This window comes from Tachysurus vachellii, chromosome 3 (genome assembly GCF_030014155.1).
Source record: "Tachysurus vachellii isolate PV-2020 chromosome 3, HZAU_Pvac_v1, whole genome shotgun sequence".
Classification (NCBI taxonomy): Eukaryota; Metazoa; Chordata; class Actinopteri; order Siluriformes; family Bagridae; genus Tachysurus; species Tachysurus vachellii.
In genome coordinates this window covers 18,176,362-18,197,904 of record NC_083462.1, presented here as the reverse complement: position 1 = coordinate 18,197,904, position 21,543 = coordinate 18,176,362, and the positions used below count along the sequence as shown (strand labels likewise).

Below are 21,543 nucleotides of genomic sequence, written 5' to 3'. Positions count from 1 at the left end.
GTATCCACCAGGAGGCTTTTAATACATATAATAGTTTTACAACGTTTCTGTAGTAAAATCTTTTTTTTTGAATTTAACTGTAGTGATTGTTAAGGATTTGTTAATACTTATTCTCTATATCCTGGCCTGCTACACAACCCAGCCAATGTATAGCCAGTTGTCCCAGCAGTTGTCCAGCCTGAAAACACTTGAGGTATAATAGAATACAGGGTTCACAAGTTTTGAGGACAGGCAAGAGTGACATCTCCAACCCCCCAGCGACACCCCCTAAAAAAAAAAAAAAAAAAAAAAAAATGTGTTTCACCAGGATCACTGACCACATTTTAACCAAATACAAAGTATGTTATGTTATGTTATGTGTTGTGTTGTGTTGTGTTGTGTTGTATTTTGTTTTGTTTTGTTGTGTTGTAATGTTATGTGGTATGATGCGGTGTGGTGTTATGTGATGTGGTTTGGTGTTACACACGTGGACAAAATTGTTGGTACCCTTCGGTCAATGAAAGAAAAACTCACAATGGTCACAGAAAAAACTTTAATCTGACAAAATTAATAATGAATAAAAATTCTATGAATGTTAACCAATGAAAGGCAGACATTGCTTTTCAACCATGCTTCAACGGAATTATTTAAAAAAAAAAATAAACTCATGGAACAGGCCTAGACATAAATGATGGCACCCTTAGATGTGACCAAAGGGACATGTTAATTCAAGGTGTGTCCACTAATTAGCATCACAGGTGTCTACAATCTTGTAATCAGTCAGTGGGCCTATATATAGGGCTCCAGGTCGTCACTGTGTTGTCTGGTGACATGGTGTGTATCACACTCAACATGGACCAGAGGAAGCAAAGGAAAGAGTTGTCTCAGGAGATTAGAAAGAAAATTATAGACAAGCATGATAAAGGTAAAGGCTATAAGACCATCTCCAAGCAGCTAGATGTTCCTATGACTACAGTTGCACATATTATTCAGAAATTTAAGATCCATGGGACTGTAGCCAACCTCCCTGGACGTGGCCACAGGAGGAAAATTGATGAAAAATCAAAGAGACGGATAATCCGAATGGTAACAAAAGAGCTCAGAAAGACTTCTAAAGAGATCCAAGGTGAACTTCATGCTCAAGGAACATCAGTGTCAGATCGCACCATCTGTCGTTGTTTGAGCCAAAGTGGACTACATGGGAGACGACCAAGGAAGACACATCATAAAAAAGCTAGACTGGAATATGCCAAACTACATGTTGACAAGCCACAAAGCTTCTGGGAGAATGTCCTATGGACAGATGAGACAAAAATGGAACTTTTTGCCAAGGCACATCAGCGCTATGTTCACAGACGGAAAAATGAAGCATATCAAGAAAAGAACACTGTCCCTACTGTGAAACATGGAGGAGGCTCTGTTATGTTCTGGAGCTGCTTTGCTGTATCTGGCACAGGGTGTCTTGAATCTGTGCAGGGTACAATGTAATCTGAAGACTATCAAGGGATTCTAGTGAGAAATGTGCTGGCCAGTGTCAGAAAGCTTGGTCTCAGTCGCAGGTCATGGGCCTTGCAACAGGACAATGACCCAAAGCACAGCTAAAAACACCCAAGAATGGCTAAGAGGAAAACATTGGACTATTCTAAAGTGGCCTTCTATGAGCCCTGACCTCAGTCCTATTGAGCATCTTTGGAAGGAGCTGAAACATGTCGTCTGGAAAAGACACCCTTCAAACTGGAGCTGTTTGCTCATGAGGAGTGGGCCAAAATACCTTCTGAGAGGTGCAGAAGTCTCATTGACAGTTACAGGAATCATCTGATTGCAGTGATTGCCTCAAAAGGTTGTGCAACAAAATATTAAGCTAGGGGTACCATCATTTTTGTCTAGGCCTGTTCCATGAGTTTATTTTTTTTAAATAATTCCATTGAAGCATGGTTGAAAAGCAATGTCTGTCTTTCATTGGTTAACATTCATAGAATTTTTATTTATTATTACTTTTGTTAGATTAAAGTTTTCTGTGACCATTGTGAGTTTTTCTTTCATTGACTGAAGGATACCAGCAATTTTGTCCACGTGTGTGTGGTGTGATGTGGTGTGGTGTGGTGCAGTGCGTTGTGGTGTGATGTAATATGTGGTGTGGTTTAGTGTAGTGTGATGTGGTATGATGTTGTGTTATGTGATTTGGCGAGGTGTGGTGTGGTGTGATGTGGTCTGGTGTGGTGTGGTGAGGTTTGGTGTTGTGATGTGGTGTGGTTTCATGTGGCTCGATCAGCTTATAAGAAACATTGATGAAAAGTGATTGATTGTTGAAAGCAGTGGTGACCTGTGATTTGGAAGCAGGGGTGATCTGTGATTAGTGCTTGTGAGTAATGGTGATCTGTGGTTAGTCACTGGGAGTAATGGTGATCTGTGGTTAGTCCTTGGGCGTAATGGTGGTCTGTGGTTAGTCACTGGAAGTAAGACACTCTGCTCTCAAACCCAGTGCATAATGATGTTCACTTAGATGTTCCGCACTGAGAGCCCACTGCACTGTAAGAGATGTAAATTTATAACTCTTTAATTAGAGCGGCTGTGTGGAGGGACATCGCTCCACTCTCGCACTTGGCTCGCGTCTTTCTTCCAGGCGCTCAGCGAGGAGTCTGTACGAAAATAGCGCTGGCTGGAATCGACTGTGACTCTGACCCAGCTGTTGGAGCTCACATGCCACGCCGGTGGATTAGACAAAGAGGCAAACAGGGACAAAGTGGTAAACCCAAGATTTTCAACTTAAGTGAAGTAACTTCTGTGTGTGTCTGTGTCTGTGTCTGTGTCTGTGTCTGTGTGTGTGTGTGGTTCATTAAGCTGCATTATAATTTCAGTTCGAATTCTGAGCAGGTACAGTACCCAAAAACCTATAAGACTGGCTCTTTATGGAATGTAAAAAGGTTCTATCACTTGCTTCAAATATGGAACCAAGAAGAACCAAAAAATGTCTTCGGGATAAAACTACAGAAGAACCATTTTGTTCCCCAAAGAACCGTTCAATACCTTTTCAAAAACTTTTCAGTTTTTTATTAGTGGCATAAAGAAGATTTTTGTCTTTAAAGAACTTTAATAATGTTAATCATCATCATCATCATCATTATTATTATTATTATTATTATTATTATTATAATAACCCTTTGATTACAAATATGTAAGTCATAAACATGTAGTTTCAAAACATTTCGCTGCGTTATCTACACAGCGATAAAACTCAAAGTATTGGCACCCAGTACACATTATTTCAATTACAGAGTTTTAATAGAAAACTTAAATCTCATTGTTTTTAAATGGGGTGTACCGAGAACCTTTTGTTTGGGAACAGAACTTATTTAGAACCCCAAGGAACCATGCAGCTGCATCATTGTTGTATAAGGGATATAAACACTCAGTGTCATGCTACTACAGGAAAATAATCAACAAGTTCATATGCAGGGGTTATTTTCTCAATATTTCACATCCTTAAGTGTTTTGTTGCCAAAAAGGTTTTGATTTATTCACAGTTATTACGTCATACCTTTTTTTATCCCATAATAGTTACTTGTAAGGTTGTCGGTCATCCAGAAAACAAGTTCCTCTCCCCTGCCAGGGTGCAAAACTATTGCGCTTCCTTTTGTTTTACCATTATGTTCCTTCCAAAATGTGAAATCCTTTTAATAGATATTGATGGTGCATTAAGGGGGCACGGTGGCTTAGTGGTTAGCACGTTCGCCTCACACCTCCAGGGTTGGGGGTTCGATTCCCGCCTCCGCCTTGTGTGTGGCGTTTGCATGTTCTCCCCGTGCCTCGGGGGTTTCCTCCGGGTACTCCCGTTTCCTCCCCCGGTCCAAAGACATGCATGGTAGGTTGATTGGCATCTCTGGAAAATTGTCTGTAGTGTGTGATTGCGTGAGTGAATGAGAGTGTGTGTGTGCCCTGCAATGGGTTGGCACTCCGTATAGGGTGTGTCCTGCCTTGATGCCTGATGACGCCTGAGATAGGCACAGGCTCCCCGTGACCCGAGGTAGTTCGGATAAGCGGTAGAAAATGAATGAATTATGGTGCATTAAATTTAACAGGAATGTCATTTCTAGGTTCTATTTTCAGGGTCAGTTGGGAGAACAACCAAATGTGATTGGATCAGGGGGTGCACAAACTTTTGCATTCAACTCCATACACAGAGTAGATACACAGAGCTATATATCACTGTATATACAGTATAGCTTTCATATTGAAGATGCAGGATGGCAAGAGGAGCAGAATGTGCTGCCTGAGATGTACAAAATATAAGGAAAGATGTGACGGTGTAAAGCTGCTGAGGTCCACATCTCATCCAGCTTTGGTATTAACTTCCTCACGTTAAAGTAAGACGCTGAGACTAATCACATTTTTCACATTTTTCAGTCAAACCATGCTGAGGTTTCATGTTGCTTCAAGCTGGGCTTAATTTAGACTGTAAAGAGAGTGATGCTTCTGAAGGCAGACTTTGGCTCGTATCATTCTCTTTAATTTCAAAATCTTCTCACACCGTAGCCAAATATGGCAACCGCCACCTTGGCTTGGTTCTCACCTCCATTTGTTAATTCACTTTGCTTTACTGCAAAGCTCTTGGACATATAAAAAGAATTGTTCCTTCGGGAGAGTGATAGAGAGAGAGAAAAATGGGAAAGAGAACTGAAAGATGTGCCATTATTTTTGTGCTCTTGAGCGCACGTGGTGGAGGCGTTCGATGTGGGTGGGGTTTTAGGGCACTTCTGCCAATCGTTGTGATGTCACATCCGCCCACGATGCCGCTCTGCGCTTTCACACCAGAGTGAGTCATGTTAACGCTGGAGGAGGACACTGAGGAATGCTAAGCACCCCAAAAAAAGACAGACTTTAGCTGCATGTTTGAGGCCTGAATATCTCTTTCTCTTTCTCTTTCTCTCTCTCTCTCTCTCTCTCTCCCTCTCCCCCTCTCTATCTTTCGCTCTCTCTCTCTCTCTCTCTCTCTCTCTCTCTGTGTCTCTCTCCATCTGTCTCTCTGTCTCTCTCTGTGTCTCTCTCTCTCTCTGTCTCTCTGTGTGTCTCTCTGTCTCTCTCTCTCTCTCTCTCTCTCTCTCTCTCTCTCTCTCTGTCTGTCTGTCTGTCTGCCTCTCTCTCTCTCTCTCTCTCTCTCTCTCTCTCTCTCTCTCTCTCTCTCTCTCTCTCTCTCTCTCTCTCAACAGATTGATCTGCCACTTGCACTGCCAGACCGAAACTGCAGTTATTGCGCCTTGTAATCAGGGGGTGTGGCCACTGGAGCTGCGATTAACCACAAATCAAATTTGACTTCAGATCCTTCCTCGTTCAACCCAGTTCCTTTCGGTTTGACTTTAAACAACAAACACTGCCACAAAGCGGCCTTACAGAAATATATACAATACATTCAGTTTAGAAATTTTAAGTACATACGTTTCTTCCTAACGAGTGAACGAGAGGTGACAGCGGTGATGAAGAACTACCTGAGACAATATATGAGGAATAAACCTTGAGAAGAACCAGACCAAAAAGGGAACCTAAACCTCATCTATCACAGTGACACCAGAGAGTGTGAATGTAAATCATTTCACTTCTATAACTGTGTCTATGTGGTGAAAAAGCACAAAGTTATCAGCTGTTCACTGATGGATATTTGAGGGCGAAACAAAACGGTTGCAGTCCTAAAGCCATCTTTATGGTTTCTAAGTGTAATCAGGTTACTCCTTACTCTAATGAAGCCTTAACAAATCACGTGATGTTAATCAACCATGTAACCATCACTTCAGTTGGAAGAACTACAGAGAAATTATTAGGCCAAGTGCGGCATTGCCAACTCACCTCTCCAGCCTCTCTCCTCAGTTTGTGTTACTTTGCATGTGGTGTTGCATGTTCTCCTCATATCTACCTGGGTGTGAATAAATGTGTGTGTGTATGTGTGTGAGATGTCTTGCATCCAGGTTGTATTTCTGCATCATGACCAATGCTTCATTGAAGAGACTTCAAATCCACCTACCTGACAATGATAAAGTAGCACAGAAGATCAGTGAACAGAGGAACGAATAAATGAACGAATAAGTGAATGAATGAATGAACGAACGAATAAGTGAATGAATGAACGAATAAGTGAATGAATGAACGAATAAGTGAATGAATGAACGAGTAAGAGAATGAATGACACTAGCATAGCGATGTCACAACGTGCTCCTTTTTTGCCCAATAGGAACAAATCAGAAACACCGACTTCTTCCTATAAGGTGGCAAAACTTTTGCAATGTCATTTTTCTTTTCTTTTCTTTTTGCTAAATTCTATTAATAAATAGTAATTGTGTGTTAGAAATAATGTCACGTCTTACATGTTTAAGTTTACATTATTTAGTATATTAGTCAGGTATACACACAAAACTTCCCATAATCTTGTGCTTTAGTCGATGCACGTTATAATCTAGTGCTTGCTAGATATTATGAACAGCAGCTACGTTAATTCCTCTCTACTGCTTCTCCTTTTCTACCCATCCCAAGGCATCTAGTAATTGTATCAGCTCTGATTGTCTTCTGTGTCATGAAGATTTTGGACCCTCAGTGAGTTGAGGCCAACCATGTGAGGATCCTGAGACATCTACAGAGATGTACCAGCTCCAGTTGGACTCAGCTTCATGAAGTATTTGGACATACTAAGAGGAGATTTTAACTACATCTGGTCTTTGAGGTCAACAACCACATCGTCAATACACAATTATCTTACTGTATATTTATTTTCCTTCCTCCAGTGTCACCTAAATGAGGATGAGGTTCACTTTTGAGTCTGGTTCCTCTCAAGGTTTCTTCCACTTCCATCTGAGTTTTTCCTCACCACAGTCACCTCAGTCACCTCAGACTTGTTTATTAGGGATAAATAAAAACACAGTTAAATATAAGTCTAATATTAATCTAGAACTTTTGTATTATATTAATCTTTATATTAACTTTTTGTTTTATGTCACAATTGTTTTATTGTTAAAAGCGCTATACAAATAAATGTGAATTTGAGTTTAAATTATTTAATAATAAAAAAGTAGAACAATAAGTAATTATTAATATTGTTTATGCAATCATAAATGATAAATCAGTAATTAGCGCCAAAGGTTATGCACAGAACTTTAGAGTATGTATTGCTGTATGTCATTGTAACAGAGTTAATATAATGTCTCATCTAATCTAATCTAATCTAATCTAATCTAATCTAATCTAATCTAATCTAATCTAATCTGATCTGTTCAAGATTCAAGATTCAAGATTTTTATGTGTATGTGACAAATACAAATCTTGAATCTTGAATCTGTTGTGGTAAATGAGTTATACTGAATACATTTTTAGCTAGTAAGTATTAGCTTTGGATCTGTCAACATTCAGATACAATATTCAGATGTATTTTCGCTTGATAAATCTTTAACAATAACGACACACTTCACCGTTTTGAGGAGGTTCAATTGTACAACGATTTTATATTTATTGTATTTTTTCTTATTTATTTACACTTCATTTCTTTATGTATGTTTCCAAACAGAAATATGACAGTAGGATTGGATAAAGGTAGAGCTAGCACTTGTTGGCACTCTCACTGATTCCTGCCTTTGGGGTCATTAATGTTGTGGTGAAAAGACAAACATAGACATTTTTTCCAGTTGAATGCAGGCTCCAATGTATGATTGATGTATGATCCAAAATACTGATATGTACTTCCAAGATATGGTAGGGTGTTAAAATAAAGTGGTAATAAGACAAATTGTGACAAACTACAAATTATGACTTGAAAACTCTGTCGGTTGTACCTTCGAGTTGTTGTAACTTTTGCACAATTACAACAATGACAAAAAACCATGTAATTCTCCATGAGTTAGTGTTGTGTTGTGCCGGGGAAGAGCTAATGAATGCCATCTTTCTTTCCATCGCCCCTTCAGTCGGGGTCCGAATGCCACACGTTCTTTTCTGCCCTGCACATGCTCCAGGGGGCGTCTGCTGTTACACAACCACCACTTCAGCCATGCCCTTTCAGTACTCAGCATTTCCTGACCCTGTGACTCATTTTCTACAGAGTTTATATCCTACAGCACCTGATGCTCAGAGAGATTTTTATCTGGAGGAAGAAAATAGCCTTATTTATTTTATTTGTACGTCAAGATGAAGTTCAAAATGTCTTTTCCTGTCAGCAAAGCGGGGATAAAAACAGACCCAAATGCAGGATAGCTAAAATAAACTGGATTTATTAAATAAAAGACACAAAAACCGGAACACAGACAAAAACAGACATGACACAAGACATGACTAGAGACAACAAACGACAACAACAAGGGCACGGCTAATTACACATAAAAATTAACACATGAGGAACAGGTGTGCAGGAGGCGGGAGGATGAGACAAGGGTGGGGAAGACACGTGACATAGGACATAAACAAAAGCACATGGCCAAAGTCCGGGCTGGATCCTGACGGTACCCTCCCCTCAAGGCGTGGCTCCCGATGTGCCAATCCCATATCAAACCATATCAGAGGGGACCACGATCCCGGCGAGATCCAGGAGGGGGAAACCAGGAAGTGAAGCGACGTTAGTGGTTAGCACGTTCGCCTCACACCTGAATTTCATGTTTCAAGTACCACTTTCCTAGGCTACAGAATCAGTCATCATGGAGTGGAGATGGACACTAGGAAGGTCGAAGCAGTTACAGAGTGGCCCCATCCAACTACAATCAAAGAATTACAGAGATTCCTAGGATTCGCAAATTTCTATAGGTGATTCATCAGAAACTACAGCTCCATTGCAGCTCCACTCACGTCACTGCTTAAAGGTAACCTCAAGAAGGTACTATGGACACCACAAGCCCAGACCGCATTTGATACCTTGAAGACCAGCTTTACTACTGCTCCAATTCTGAAACCAACAGCTGATCCAGACCAACCATTCATAATGGAAGTAGATGCTTCTGACATGGGCATCGGAGCAGTTCTGTCTCAGAGGCATGTTAACCCGGGTAAACTCTATCCATGTGCTTTCTTTTCTAGAAAATTATCCCTGGCTGAGAAAAACTATGATGTGGGGAACAAGGAACTACTATCCATTAAGTAAGCGCTGTCAGAATGGAGACACTGGTTGGAGGGAGTTCGTTGTCCATTTCAGGTGATTACTGATCACAAATCAAATCTGATCACTGATCATGTCTGAATCAAAGACAAGCGAGATGGTCACTATTTTTTACAAGATTTCAGTTCACAGTCACATTTCGCCCAGGAAGTAAAAATGGTAAAGCGGATGCATTGTCAAGAAGATATGAGTCTGAAGAAAATTCCTGTTGCCAAGGACCAATTTTACCTTCATCAGTAATTGTGGCACCCATTTGCTGGGATATAATGGAGGAGATACAAAGAGAGCAGCAAACTGAACCAACACCACCAGAATGTCCCCCACCAATATGTTCCTGAATCTCTTCGTCAATGCATCATGCAATGGGTACATACGTGTCTGAGCTCGGGACACCCCGGTATCCACCAAATGGAGGAACTGGTGCGTAACTCTTTCTGGTGGCCAAATTTGTCTAATGATGTCGCTATGTATGTTAAGTCTTGCAGTGTGTGCTCAATCCAAGACACCACGAAAACTCCCCACTGGTCTGTTGGAAGCTCTACCTACTCCTCAGTGACCTTGGTCCCATCTGGCGGTGAATTTCATCACTGATCTTCCTAGCTCTGAGGGTTGCACCACAATTCTGGTAATAGTCGATCGATTTTCTAAAGCCTGTCATCTGGTCCCACTAAAGGGGTTACCCACTGCTATGGAGACTGCACAAGCCCTGTTTCATCACGTGTTGCGAGTCTATGGTATACCCGAAGATATAGTTTCAGACAGAGGCCCACAATTCACGTCGCGAGTATGGCAAGCTTTTTTGTAAACAGCTGGATATCAATGTAAGCTGAACATCATTCTACCATCCCCAAGCTAACAGGCAAGTGGAGAGAGTGAATCAAGAACTAGGACATTACCTCAGATCTTACTGTAGTCAGGAACAAGAATGTTGGGCTGAATTTCTACCTTGGGCCAAATATGCTAGGAACTCGCTCACTCACTCATCTACGGGACTCACCCCCTTTAAGTGTGTTCTAGGATACCAACCACCCATGTTCCCTTGGTCTGGTGAACCTTCTGAAGTTCCTGCAGTGGATGACTGGGTCAGAAGAAGCGAAAGAGTATGGAACAGCGCTCATGTGAGGCTACAGAGAGCAATCAGAGCCCAGAAGATCCAAGCAGATCACAGGAGGCGTCCCCACCCAAACTACCAGCCGGGTCAAAGAGTTTGGTTATCCACCCGGGATCTACGGTTGCGGCTACCTAGCAGAAAACTCAGTCCATGGTATGTAGGCCCGTTTCGTATACTAAGACAAATCAATCCAGTAGCATACAGGTTGAAGCTTCCTGCTCATTATCGTATTTCCCCTTCCTTTCACGTATCCCTGTTGAAACCTGTTCACCCTGCTCCAGTCCTACCACTGTTTTTATCCATTTATAGTCACATTTAATGTTGTGGATCATCGAAGAATGTTGTGGTTCCATGTTAGTTCCTGATTTTTTTCACCTTTTTAAAAAAGCGTAGACTCCTCTGTTCCGAACGTGCCTAAAAATCCTTACAGCTTTATCTCTGGCTGTAATAAAATGATTTAAAAATATCAACTTTAGTTTTTTACTCTCTAGTAACCCAGACATTTATAGTAACCCAGTAACCCAGACATTTATAGCTACACTAACTATTTTTTAGTGTTTTTTTAATATTATGACTGAAAATCACAATGCATTATTTTTAAATATCGTCTAGAAAGTCACACTGGATTATATTGATATTTGCTGTATAAAAATTTACATAAAACAATGACACTAGTGACATCTCACTCTGTTCTATGGAAATACTGATAGATTTATGTGTTGGTTTCCTGTAATTTGTTTTTCGTTCATCCTTCTACAGTGACAAACCCCCAGAAATGCAGTGAGGGAAACTGTGCTGTTGCTAGAGCAACGCTTTCCAGGACCTACTATCATTCCTACCGAATGTGGGGTGGTGTGTGAGAACTTAGGCAGGTTGAAAACAAGTCATGCAGCTGCATTTTGGATCATTTGCAGAGGACAAATTGTGTTTATAGGTACCTGCCAGAGAGAGCTGCAGTAGTCCAGTCTAGAAATGATAAGAGATGGCACAAGTACCTGCTTCGTGCTGAAGTCCACTATCAGCTCCTTTGTCTTGCTGGCGTTGAGAATGAGATTTCTCTGGCATCATGTCTCGAGGCTTTTAACCTCCTGTAGGTAGGCCAACTAGTTGTTGTTGAAGATGAGGCCCAACACAACGGTGTCGTCAGCAAACTTGATGATGTTGGTGGAGCTGGAAGTGGCTACACAGTCATGAGTGTACATTGAGTAAAGCAGGGGGCTCAATACACAACCTTGGGGGCCTCCAGTGCTGAGGATGAAGGGGGTGAGACATGTTTATCCAGCTGAACTGCTTGTGGTCTGTTGGACAGGAAATTGGAGATCCAGCAACAAAGGGCTGAGTTCCAGGACCTCCAACTTTGAGGTGAGTGTGGAGGGAATTATGGTGTTAAATGCTGAACTGTAGTTTACAAACAGCATTTTTACATAATTCCAGTGTTGTACAGTGTTGTAAAGTACTAGAAAGCAATACTTGAGTAAAAGCACAAATATAGTACTAGAAAAAGACTTTGGTAAAAGTGAAAGTTACCTTTTAGAATATTACTCAAGTAAAAGTCTTAAAGTATCTGATATTTACTGTACTTAAGTATCAAAAGTAATTTTCTGATATTTAATGTACTTAAGTATTTGAAGTAAAAGTAAAAAGTTTTTTTTTTTTTTTCAAAAAAGCAAGCAGTTAGAACTTGATTGTGAACTTTATTGTGGCTTTCTTATAGTAAAGCATAAAGCATATTCAGGGTTCCCATACTGTATCTTCTTAATCTCACTCTCACTCACTCATTTTCTACCACTTATCCGAACTACCTCGGATACTAACTCATCAAATCAAAATCATAGTCTTTTCCAGGACTTTTCAGGCACAATTCTCTTAAGTTCAAAGAACAAACAGCATATTTTTAGAGCTGACATCAAAGAAAAAAACAGCAGGCACTTATTTCCAGGGATTTCAGAACAGCGTAACAGATATTGCGTCATCGGGTAGGCGTGGCCTATTTGATAATCTAACCCTAACCCTAACCATAACCGTCGTTTTTGGTTGTTTATTTGTTTTCTAAAATAAATCTACCCGTTTGACTGTTGGGGGCACGGTGGCTTAGTGGTTAGCACGTTCGCCTCACACCTCCAGGGTTGGGGGTTCGATTCCCACCTCCGCCTTGTGTGTGTGGAGTTTGCATGTTCTCCCCGTGCCTCGGGGGTTTCCTCCGGGTACTCCGGTTTCCTCCCCGGTCCAAAGACATGCATGGTAGGTTGATTGGCATCTCTGGAAAATTGTCCGTAGTGTGTGATTGCGTGAGTGAATGAGAGTGTGTGTGAGAGTGTGCGATGGGTTGGCACTCCATCCAGGGTGTATCCTGCCTTGATGCCCGATGATGCCTGAGATAGGCACAGGCTCCCCGTGACCCGAGGTAGTTCGGATAAATGGTAGAAAATGAATGAATGAATGAACGTATGACTGTTTTGTCCTTCGTAGTATGCTCTTTTTTTTGAAAGAGGTCGTTTTTTCAAGACCTCCGGAAACACGCCCACTTTACGTCGTGGTAACGAAACCCCTGGAATTTAGTGAATGCCACTAGGTAGGTGGTAGGTGCTTCCATGCCGGTTTCAGTTGTGCTTCCTCCTCCTTTGGCAACATTACACTGAAATAGAGCGTGCGGAGCGTAATGCAATCTAGGAGCGGTGATTCGCCAAACCTCCCTTATTGCAGTCGCACACATTTCTTCTGATTTTATTTTGTAGTAATGAGTAACGAAGATGCTTATTGGAAAGTAACGGAGTAGAAGTATACATTTTATCTAGGAAATGTAGTGGAGTAAAAGTGAAAGTTGATATAAATTTAAATAACGAAGTAAAGTACAGATACGTGAAATTTCTACTTAAGTACAGTAACAAAGTATTTGTACTCCGTTACATTACAACACTGCATGATTCCCATTTCTGCTGTCCAGGTGGCTCAGGGCGTTGTGGTGAAGGTATGTGATGGCATCCTCGGTGGAGCGGTTTGGACAGTTTGCAAAATGAAAGGGGTTCAGTGTGTCAGGCAGTGAGGAGGTGATGAAGTCTCTGACTAGTCTTTCAAAGCACTACATCGGGTCGGAGGTCAGGGCTACAGGGCGATAGTCATTAAGGCAGGTGGGTTGGGTTTTCTCCAGGACAGGAAAGATGATGGATTGCTTGAAGCATTTAGGGATTACAGACTTCTCCAGGGAGAGTTTGAATATCTCGTGGAAACACCAGTGCTACCTGGTCATTGCAGGCCTTTAGGACCTGGCCTGTGATGCCGTCTGGTCCTGCTGCCTTCCTGGTGTTTACTCTCCTAAACGTCTTCCTCACCTCGTGCTCAGAGATCGTGAACGCGTTTTTCTCTCCAGCTCTCTCAGCATGCACACTGCTAATGCTGTTAGCGCCAAACGGCAGACATGATTGAGCCTTGGAAATGACTATGTGGCAGTGGTCCAGTGTCCAGTTTCCCCTGGTGGGGCAGGTGATGTGTTGGTGGAGGTTTGGCAGTACATGCTTGTGGTTGGCACTGTTCATATCCCCCACCAGGATGAGTGCAGGGTCCTTGTGCAGTGTGTGTTGTGAAGTGAGGTCCCACAATGCTGTGTCCATGTCCGCCTGAGGTGGAATATAAATGGCGCTTACAATAACCAACCTAAACTCTCGAGGAAGGTAGAAAGGACGACATTTGATGGTTAGGAGTTGCAATTTGGTTAAGCAGGAGTGTGAGAGAGAAACAATGCTCGCACTGTTGCACCAGCTATTGTTTACCATCTCACACGCTCCACCACCTCTTGTCTTCCCCGACTCCATTGTCCAGTCCATGCAATGTACCAAGAAGAACTCTGTGTGGTCTGGCACTGCTGTGTTCAGCCATGTCTCGTGAAGCAGAGGAGGTTCCAGCCCTGAATGTCCCTCTGGAACTTTATCCTGGCCCTGAGGTTGTTGAGCTTGTTTCCCATAGACTGGACGTTGGCTAACAGGATACAAGGCATGGGAGCCCGGTGTGCTCATGCTCACAGCTTGGTCCTGGCGGCGGCTCGTTTTCCTTGCCCTTGAGTCCGGGGTTAAAAACAGTGGTTTGTGAGTTTGTTGTACTCCAATAGAAATAAGAGTAATAATGGACTTGGTGAAGAAATGTAGCTGTCTGTGCTAAAAAAAAAAAAAGTACATGAACAAATGCAGAAAAACTACAAAAACAAACAAAGTGTGATCAGAGCAGTCATTACAACAGCCAACCTTACCGGCACCATCTTGGTTTAAATTTGCAAGTTATATAATTATTACAAATAACAGATTAATACATAACAACAGAATCAAAGGAACAGTCACTAAATCCTGTAACAGTAAAAGTAGCTTTTTATGTGATTCATGTGCTCTGAAACAGCTAACTACACACACGATTTAGAGGTGTCCATGCTTGTTACCATTTTGCATGTTGACCATGTCGAAAAGGGAACTGATGTAATTTCAAATTGCAAATCAATACTTACAAGGCACCATGAAAGCAGCAAAAATGAAAACAAACAGTAAACTTTGTCACATCCATGGCTCGTATTCATGAAAATCCTGTGTTAAGAGTTTCTCCTAGTGCTGTAATTTTAAGAACATTCTTTTACATTTATTGCATTTGTAACATTTATTATTATTATTATTATTATTATTATTATTATTATTATTATTATTATTATTTATAATGAACAATAGTAATGATTGTTGATGTGTCTGAACACTTCACCCCAGTGAGTATTTAATGTTTATTATTTAGTAATATCATTATTTATGTGTATTCCTGTAAATTCCTGGACTAATATATATATATATATATATATATATATATATATATATATATATATATATATATATATATATATAGTCCAGGAATTTACATTATATATATATATATATATATATATATATATATATATATATATATATATATATATATATATTTATATATATATATATATATATATAATGTATGTATGTATGTATGTGTGTGTGTGTGTGTGTGTGTGTGTGTGTGTGTGTACGTACAGTAATAAGGATTCTGCTGCTTTGTGACGTTGTGTGTTGTTAAATAGATCAGTGGATAAAATCGGATTAATTCCAGAGAGCAGACACGATCCTTCGGGCTGTTCGAGGGCTCTGATGAAATCTCGCGATATTTGGGGTTTACAGCGCGACCTCAGCGGCTGCGGCGCTGCGCGAGGCGGAGCTGGAACTTTGTATGAACTTCTTCAGTGGAAGTTGAGAGAGAGAGAGAGAGAGAGAGAGAGAGAGAGAGAGACACACACACACACACACACCGAGCAGAGGAGCTGCAGCACAGCTGATGGACTACACCACACTTAACAGTTGTTTATGTGTAAATCTACACACAGCCTGAGGGACTGAGGGAATCGCGCACGGTCTCGCGCGCACCTCTAACGGCTCGTCGACGTTTTTTTTATCGTTATTTTATATTACATTAACGGCTGGTGTTGGAGTTTTATATCTGCTGGAAGAAACGCTGACGAGGTTGGAGAAAGACCGAGGAGAGAGAAAAGGGAGAGAAAAGGTGAGTTCTGTCCGTAAACACGGCTTTGATTCAACCGTTTGCTAGCATTATTAGCGCCCCCCCCCAACACCCCCCATCTTAAACCCCCCCTCAACCGTGCGCGTGGGAGTCGCGAGACACCTTAATATTAACCTTATCGACAATGTTTAAAGCGACACGGGTTAAATCTCGTTCCAACTAAAATGTGCCGCGTGAGTGCACGATTATGTTAAATATCGAACAATTTCGTACGGATTAAAGTATATAAATCGTTATTTTTTTACTGAGACAAGCGTAAAGATGAGCCGTCGGTCTCGCGCAGCTGTTCGTATTAAACGTCATTTTTATATATTCCTTAAACACAAAAACATCATAACTCGGGCTGAAATGACACAAACCGAGTGAGTGTCTGTTTCAACCTTCACAAAACTACCGTTCGTAAAATAGGAGACTTTGATGGGGAACAGGAGTCTTGCGCATGCGCAGTCGAACACTTAAGAGATTTCCTTGAAGATAGAAATTCAACCCTTGAAAACGTGGTTGTGGATTTTGTACTGATGTAAAAAAACATTATGACGTGACATCACCATGAAATCTCAGAGAAAGCTCGAACCCAGAGTTCTGAGTACTGTTTTACGTGTTCTACGTGTTTGTTGGGGTTCCTCAGGGTTCTCTGGTTTCCTCCATGCATCCAGGTGGATTATAGTGTCACATAATTGACCCTAGTTGTCAAATAGATTGGCAGATGAACGTAAACCAGAGTTCACTGGATCCTGCTTTGGTTCCTGTTTTAGTACCGGTCCCAGGATTATAGGTGGACGGGGATCATTTTGTCTTCACGTGTTTGAAATCATGTCGCAGTCATTTTGAGGTGCGAGATGAGGCAGGAAGCTGGTGGTCAAGTGTCGGATACTGATTTGCATGTTGTGTTTGATGTGTTACTGTTGTATTCAGAGCAGGGAAAGTCCCAAAATTTGGTATTCCATATCTACAAGTCTTCTTGTGTTCTGGCCAAGTTACTGCTAGTAACTGACATGACGTTTAACATGGATCGCTGGTCTCGTTCACCTTCACATTGGAATATGGAGTTACGTTACAACCTTATTCATAACACAGGAGCTACACGTCGAGTTTAACTGAGTAGAAAATGACTCAAAGCGAATTGCATACGTCTTTGAGCGTGCGCACGCTATCTCGCCGTTGTCATGTTCGTCTCAGATTTCCAGCTTGAATCGTTGATTCTGTTGCATTTTTTTCCACCTTGGAGATTGTAATGATTTTAATGATTAGATTCCACCAACAAAGAGACCAGGTTTCGTTAGATGTGCTGATTAGGATGCAAGCCTTAGCTTTTCATCCATAAATGGGAATATTTTTAGTTGTATGTGTAAATTATTAAGCGATATCTGTAACATGGAAATTTTTACTTTGGAAAAAGGAACAAAAAAAATCAATAAAACGCACCAGAAAGTCAGTAAGGTGCGTGTCTTTAGTCCTGGGTTCAGGAAGTGACATCACACCAACGTGGCCACCCATCTAAAATACAACGGTGATGGTGGTGTTTAATTAGCACTGACTTTATATTCGCACAAACATAGTCATCGTCAGTAACGGTAGCTGGCCGGCGTTCGGCGAGGCGCCCGGTTTGTTCCTCAATTTGTAGCTTTGTAATTGTGAGCTGAGGCATCCAAGCAGATCTAAAAGGTAGCCTTTTAGTGTGTCTCTTAGTGTGGTGTTGATGCGTTTGCTTGTACTGATCTCTCTTCTTTGGCTGTGCTCACTGTGTGGGTGGATGTACGCTTTAAAGAAGAGCTCGTCCCTGACGCAGGCGCTGGCTTCTAACACTTCTTCCTGCTCTACATCTACAATAAGTAAAGATTTTGCGCGTGATTTTACGAATGTATATCTGTTGCTTTTAATAACACGTTCGCTCGTGTGTTATTATTGTAATCATCCGTGTTATTGTTAGGGTGCAGACTGGTGCCTTCTGACTCTCTGGCTGTATGTTTGAACTTGAGAACCTTTTGATCACAAGGACAGTTCTGTAGAAGAGCCTGAGGTTTTAGGAAAACATCTGGGCTTCCTTTTCTCACCTGAGAAGTTGACAACGAACCAAAACAGTGACATCTAATCCCCCTTCCCATTTTTGAAGAATATTCCAGAAGAATACAGATCGGAATCATGTTCTAGATGTTTGTTTTCAGCACGGCAGACCACAGGAAGTCTACATGAGTATGCACAACGAAACGTAATCGTTCAGACAAAACGTGTGTAAATATACGTTTCAGCAAGCGAGCGCTTTCTTCTGCTCGCGTTTTCTAATCTCTGTTATGTAAGTACTCCGAGGATGAGAATACAGCGTCACAATTTTCTGTATTAAGCTGTTGATTGAGAAGGAGCGTGTAGGCGGAGGTGCACGTGTTCTGAAACACAGAGAGAGAGAACAAGCGAGAGAGAGAGAGAGAGAGAGACAAACTGGGCAGATGAATGGCAACACAGGGATTCTCAAAAGCCTTACAGAATCTGAGCAACTGGACGGTTTCACATTGACGGATTAAGCGTAAGCATCACGTACAAGTGTTTAAATCAAACGTCGCTGTTGGCATTTACAAAAGCCGTCTTCAGCTCGAGAGAACACGTACACCATACATCATGAGGTCAGAGAGCACAGAGGAAGCTGAAGAGGTCAGAACCATCTCCAGCTTAGGTGTGGTTAGGGTCAGAACCATTCGTCTGCTGAGAGGGAAAAAAATGATAACGGACATTTTCAACCTTTGTGTTGCTGATTAAAATAAACGCTGTTTTGATTGGCTCTCAGTACACGTGGACATCATGTCACAAATATCACATCATGACCCTGCTGTCTCTATCATACACGACCAGCATCACAGTGTGGAGTGTAGCTCAGGATCCTCCAGCTAAACAAGTGTCGCTTTATCAGTGACTATTTTTACCTGCGACTTCCAATCAGGTTATAATAAATGTCTCGAAAAAGGCTTCGTATCTCTTTAATCTTATCTAATGACTACACAGACAAATGGAACCTGGGAGAAACATTTATTTTTAGATTTTTAGATTTTTTTATTACTTTCCACTTTCAAAGCTTCAGAACTGTAGAGTGCTTTATAAAATCTGCTTCAAAGGTTTAAATCCAGGTACAAACAGATAACGTCGTCTCTTAAACAAGGGAGATGTTTTGTGACCTTATTTATCATGACATTGATATTGTATCATCACCCATCTTTAATCTCCAGCATCACCATCACTGTTCTACTTCTTCAGAGCCATTTGATCAGGTTTAGGATCATTAACTCACTGGAAAGAAAGAAATCCCATTTGTAGGAAGTCGTTTTATATGTAAACATTTCCAGTTTTAGTAAAAAAAAAATCCAAGCCCAATTCCAGTCTTTTCTGTTAATTACAGGATATGATTTATCTTTTTCTTCACTGTCTCTATCTATCTATCTATCTGTCTCTGTCTGTCAGTCTCCCAGTTTTAACCTGCTTGCTAGCATCAAACACAAATCAGACACAATGCTGTGTGATCCACAAAGGTTGAATATTTCTAAACTGTAGTTCTGCAATTTCTTCGAAACAGAAATAAAAATACCAGGTAGACTGAGATCAAAAGCAATAACACTAGAACTTCCTAAACCGAATCGTTTTCTAGTGTGTGGAATTAATTCCAAAGCTTCAGAGCCGACTTTTATTTTTTTCAGTATTCAGGTTTTATTGTCGGAAAAACGATAAATGCATTTTTTATGGAAAACGATTCAGAAAACTGGAGCGCTTCGTAAAGAACGGATTGACTACTAATGAAATTTGTTGTTTATTTTAATATGAAATTATATTTTAAGGAGATTATTATTGCTGTCATACAAACTGGAATTTTCCAGAATATTCTGTTAACCTGAAGTGAGATTAGATTCCGGTGAGTTCGAGGTTCGATAATGAATTCGAGGATCTAATAAATGAATGCATATCGAAGAATGTGATGTTTTATCTGGAGAAAAGAAATGCTTTACAGCTTTAGAGAGGGAGAGGGGTGTTAACATGGCTCCCGAAGACTGAAATTAGTAACAAATGCACCCATCTAACACTCGGACTCCATAATTACAGTCCTGTCTCCGGCACCGTCTTATTGCTGCTGCCTTGGATACACACACACACTCACTCACACACACACACACACACACACACACACACATTAGTCATGATGTTCATCTTTCCAACGTTCGTGATGACGAGAAAATGCTCAACCATCGATTCTCCCAGCGTTCACTCTCCATACACTGCGTTTGTGTTTAATACAATAATGCTGATGTAAATATGTACAGAATCTTTGACTCAAGCCTTAATTATTTTTGGATTTTGTTGGAGCTCGGATGGAATCTAAACGGCCCGAATCTCGCAGTCTAATCCTATTTATTTTTTATCCGTTTCTAGATACATTTAATGTTGTGGAACATCCACGAAACGTCTTGTAGCACGACGGTGGTGCAAACGTATGTTCTGACACCCAAAGGCATGACTTCTAAAGTGTTAAGTAGACCATGTTTGTTCACACAGACACACACTCCGTGTCTCTCGTGTACATCCAGACGATTTCAGAAACAAACTGTACAAGGTGAAGCACACGAGAAATCGCTGGAGCTTGATTAAGATCTAAAACATACAGAAGTGTGCACTTTGAGACACGACCCTAGTGTGTTGAGCCTGTAAACGGTTCATTTTTTGTTACGCTAGTGCAACGTGTCGGGAGACTAAAGTAAAAACCTTATCATAACAGTAATAAACATCCATGTTTAATCCTGTCTCTTTATTTGCGGGAAGTTTCCAAGAAACCACAAAGAGTCTTCAAACTTAAATAACTGATGATTTTAACATCTCGGGTTATTAGTCATTGACGTTAAACATTTCACAGCGATCCACACGATTAGAGTTTGTACTGCAAAACGACTACATTTTAATAAAAAAGCAAAAGTGCTGCATTGTAATAAGCGTCAGGAGCCATCTACCATTAGCAGCGGCATTTTCCGGTTCCCCAGGAGCAGTTTATCAGGTTTATTCAGGTTGACACGTTTGTCTAGAGGAGCCTCTTTTTAATGAGGCTCTCTGCCCACTCACCTGACGAAATCACTGAGGATGCACCGACGTTACGGGCCGACATTTTAGACCGAAACGAAGACGCTGAACGACCGATGAGCGTTTCCGCTTTAACGACTAAAATAGAACTAATAACAAATCATTGTGTTGTAGCGAGGTTTTGAAAAGTGTGATTAAGAAGACATGAGTCATGTCTGAATCGTCAGCTCTCTGTCGGATTCCCTCGGTCTCTTCACTGCACTCTGACCACTAATGATGAACCAAACCGTGACACACCGGAGCAGTAAAGCTTGTGTAATGGTACTGTACAAGAATCAGTCCTCGGTTCTGACGTGAACGTTACCTGCCCTGTGTCTGCAGGAGTGTTTCTAATAAAGTGGACAGTGTGTGCATTTATATCTAATTGCTGAACTCTCCTCCACACCTTATCCACAGTAACTCCATGAATCCTCAGCCATGTTAATCCTTCTCCTGTTTCTGTAAATCCTTCTGGTTTTTAGAGGCGTTTCCTCCATCTCACCATGACTGACTAGGACTACTTACCTCTTTATTTATTTTTACACTCCAGCTTATTGTGTTTAACAACCTTGCCATTAAATCCTGTTTAAGGAAATGAAAACGGTGCAATGTTTTTTTTTTTGTTTTTTTTTTGTTTTTCCTTCTTTCTTTTCCTTCTTTCTTACCGCCGCAGCACCTG

The 21,543-nt window shown here is 41.0% G+C and overlaps 1 protein-coding gene across 5 annotated transcripts in view; it reads left to right on the top strand.

Annotated features, from left to right (window-relative positions):
* The first annotated feature begins 15,491 nt into the window (after positions 1-15,491).
* sipa1l1 (signal-induced proliferation-associated 1 like 1) overlaps positions 15,492-21,543 on the top strand; it is a 73,430-nt gene continuing 67,378 nt past the window's right edge. For all 5 annotated transcript variants that reach the window (XM_060866100.1, XM_060866103.1, XM_060866102.1 and 2 more), the window contains exon 1: positions 15,492-15,761. The gene's annotated coding sequence lies outside the window, so the exon portion shown is untranslated. The remainder of the gene's footprint in view (positions 15,762-21,543) is intronic.